Consider the following 3,864-nt stretch of genomic DNA (forward strand, 5'->3'; position numbering starts at 1 on the left):
CGATTTGACCAAGAATTTGAAAACAAAAATGCATATTGTTTTCTTTTTTATTCTTTTCTATTGCGTATCATTTTCTATTGGTCATTTGTTGTGCAATGTCTTCTTCTTAAGTCATTGGTTACTTTGTAAAGAGAAAAACAAAGTGATTTATTTCATCGTTCTACTCTTTCTACAACATTTCCGTACAAAAACAAGAACACTGCTAACAGGTAGATCAAACTTCGCTAAAATTCGTTTCCCTTCTTGGAAGATATTCGTCCATGCCTAAACCTGCAGCTGGAAACTGATTGTTCTCGATCATGTCCAGTGCTGAACCCCAAATGGATTGGAAGGATCAAGGGTGAAGGTTTATTTTCTTCTTATCGTTGGTTAGAGTTTTTCTTTCGTTTTGTTCTGCTTTGAGTCAATTCCATTGTTTTTTAAGAATTTAAAGTTATGGGCGTGATGATCCTTTGTTAGGAACGTTTTGGCAAGACTGGAGACTGCTTATCTGAGTCGGAATCCCACTGCAAAATCATTTTTGGAGCTTATTCGATCAGTTCATGTTGATACAAATTTCTCTTGATCGTAATGCATTTGGAACTTTTGGAGTATTTTTCTTCCTTCCATTTATTTTCAACTTTCAATTTCATTTTCAATTTCTGCGTATTTTTTATTCTTTCTTATGTATATTGTTTTCTAATGGTCATTTGTGGTGCAAATTCTTTCCTTTTAAGTCAATGGTTATTTTGTAAATAGAAAAACAAAGTGAACCATGTCATCGTTCTACTCTTTCTACAACATTTCCATAAAGAAGCAAGAAAACAATAGTCTTTTGTGATTTAACATTCTGCCATTCGTGACGATACCCTTAAATCTCCTCACAATCTCTTTGTTCTTCCAACAATCATTAAGAAAAATCCCTAGAAATCGAACTCCATGTCTTCCCTTTTCTCCCAACCGGCCATAATTTTTCTCACTCTCCAAACAAAATCGTTTCAACCTTATTTTACTTCACTACCCATTTCCAAAATTTTCATTTCCCTCGGAAATTCTTTGTCGATGTTGAAACCTGCAGCTGGGAATCGATTGTTCTCGATCTTGTCGAGTGCCGGTTCTAATGGATTGCAAGGATCAAGGGTTAAGGTTTATTTTTTAGTTGTCGTTGTTTAGAGTTGTTGTTCTGTTTTTTTCTGCTCTAATTTCATTGCATTGTTTTTGAAGAATTTAAAAGATATGGGTTGTGATGATCGTTGATAGGGAGCTGAATCCTTTGTTAGGAATGTTTTGGTGAGCATGGAGGCAGTTTATCTGAGTGGGAATCCCACTGCCCATCTTTTTTGGGGCTTGTTCGTTCGGTTCATAATGATACAAAGAACTTTTTGGGTATTTTTCTTCCTTCCATTTTTTTTCTACTTCCAATTTCATTTCCAATTTCTTGATTGAGCATTCAATTTCAGGAAATGCACTGTATACTGTCAAAAGCAAATTTCAGTTGGCAAGTGGTTTGGAATATCAGAAAAAAGTAATGGTATAGTTTATAAGGTAATTTTGAGGTGATTTAAGAAAAATTGGTTGTTCGGCAATCAATTTTTCTACATTACCTCGACTCTACCTTAATAGAGGACATGTGTGTCTTCTAGTTTCACATTAGTTGGGTCTTTCTTTTCTATTGCATATTATTTTATGTTGGTGATTCGTTGTGCAATGTGTTTGTTTTAAGTCATTGGTTACTTTATAAAGAGAAATACAAAGTGAATTATTTCATCGTGTACTCTTTCTACAACATTTCCGTAAGTAAGCAAAAAACTGCAAACAGGGAGGTGAAACTTTCTTTAAAATTCAATTGGCCATTTCTTCATTTTTGATTTAATATTTGTGTCATGACCCTTAAATCTCCTCACAATCTCTTTGTTCTTCCAACAATCATTAAGAAAAATCCTCGAATCTGAACCCCATGTCTTTTCTTTTCTCCTCACCAGCTAGAATTTTGCCCACTCTCCAAACAAAATCTTTTCAACCTTATTTTTCTTTACTACCCATTTCCAAAAATTTGATTTCCCTCCTCGAAAAAACTTCGTCCATGCAGAAACCTGCGGCTGGGAGCTGATTGTTCTCGATCAAGTCCAGTGCTGAACCCCCAAATGGATTGCAAGGATCAAAGGTTAAGGTTTATTTTTTTGTTATCGTTGGTTAGAGTTTTTGTCTTTTTTTTTCTGCTTTGAGTTAATTTCATTGTTTTTGAAGAATTTAAAGTTGTGGGTTGTGCTGATTCTTTCTTAGGAACGTTTTGGAAAACCTGGAGACTGCAAATCTGAGACGAAATTCTACTCAAAATCCGTTTTGGAGCTTGTTCTATCTGTTCATGGTGAATCAAGTCCGTTTTGTTCTGCTTGCACTTTCATTTTGAATTTTTGCATATTTTTTATTCTTTTCGATGTATATTGTTTTCTAATGGGCATTTAGTGTGCAATGTCTTTCTTTTAAGTCATTGGTTACTTTGTAAAGAGAAAAAAAAGTGAATTATGTCCTTGTTCTACTCTTTCTACAACATTTACATAAAAAAGCAAAAAAACTGCTAAAACAGGCAAATCAAACTTCCTTAAGCATTCAATTGGCCATTTAGTCTTTTGGGATTTAACATTCTTCTTTTTGTTACCCTTAAATCTCTTTGTTCTTCCAACAATCATTAAGAAAATCATTGTAAACCGAACCCCATGTGTTTCATTTTTCTCCTCATCGGCCAGGATTTTGTTTGGGGAGTTGACAAAATTCTGGCCGATGAGGAGAAAAATGAAACACATGGGGTTCGGTTTACAATTTTGTCAACTCCCCAAACAAAATTCTTTCAACCTTATTTTTCTTCACTACCAATTTCCAAAATCTTCATTTCCCTCGGAGAATCTTTGTCGATGCCGAAACTTGCGGCTGGGAACCAATAGTTCTCAATCATGTCCAATGTTGAACCTCCCATTGGACGACAATGATTAAGGGTTAAGGTGGATTTTTTTGTTATCGTTGGTTAGAATTCTTGTTGTGTTTTTTTCTGCCTTGATTTAATTCCATTGCTTTTGAAGAATTTAAAGTTATAGGTTTGTGATGCATGTTGATGGGAAGCTGAATCCTTTGTTCGGAAAGTTTTGGTCAACATGGATGCAATTTGTTGGAGTCAGAATCCCATTGCAAAATCTGTTTTGGGGATTGTTCAATTTGTTCATGATGATACAACTTGTTATGTTCACATTGCATTTATAACTGTTGGGGTATTTTTCTTCCTTCCATTTTTTTCTACTTCCAATTTCATTTTCAATTTCTGGATTGAGCATTCAATTTCAAGAAACCCATTGCATATTTGTCAAAAGAAAATTTCAGTTGGCAAGTGTTTTGGAACATCAGGAAAAAATAATTGTATAGTTTATAAGTTCGGGTAATTTTGAGGTAGTTGTCCGGTAATGAATTTTTCTAAATTACCTTGACTCTACCTTAATATAGGACGTGTGTGTCTTCTAATTTCACTTTAGTTGGGCCTTTCTTTTTACTGGATCTTATTTTGTATTGGTCATTCGTTGTGCAAGCCTGGAGCCGGCTTCTATGAGTCGGAATCCCACTACAAAATTCGTTATAGAGCTTGTTCGATTTGTTCACAGTGAGACATGTTTGTTATGATCGTATTGCATTTAGAACTTTTGGGGTATTTTTCTTCCTTCCATTTTTTTCCTACTTCCAATTATATTTTTAATTTCTGCATTTTTTTTATTGTTTCTTGAGTATATTGTTTTCTATTGGTCATTTGTTGTTCAATGTCTTTCTTTTAAGTCATTGGTTACTTTGTAAAGAGAGAAACAAAGTGAACCATGTCATCGTTCTACTCTTTGTACAACATAT

The 3,864-nt window shown here is 34.3% G+C and overlaps 1 long non-coding RNA gene across 1 annotated transcript; it reads left to right on the forward strand.

The window, feature by feature from the left end:
- Nucleotides 1-544: 544 nt before the first annotated feature.
- Nucleotides 545-2,620, forward strand: LOC116406382. The gene is made up of 3 exons (XR_004219391.1): nucleotides 545-590; nucleotides 2,069-2,143; nucleotides 2,263-2,620. It is a non-coding gene; the product is annotated as an uncharacterized LOC116406382 (long non-coding RNA).
- The last annotated feature ends 1,244 nt before the right edge of the window (nucleotides 2,621-3,864 follow it).

This window comes from Cucumis sativus, unplaced genomic scaffold (genome assembly GCF_000004075.3).
Source record: "Cucumis sativus cultivar 9930 unplaced genomic scaffold, Cucumber_9930_V3 scaffold93, whole genome shotgun sequence".
In the NCBI taxonomy this organism is placed as follows: Eukaryota; Viridiplantae; Streptophyta; class Magnoliopsida; order Cucurbitales; family Cucurbitaceae; genus Cucumis; species Cucumis sativus.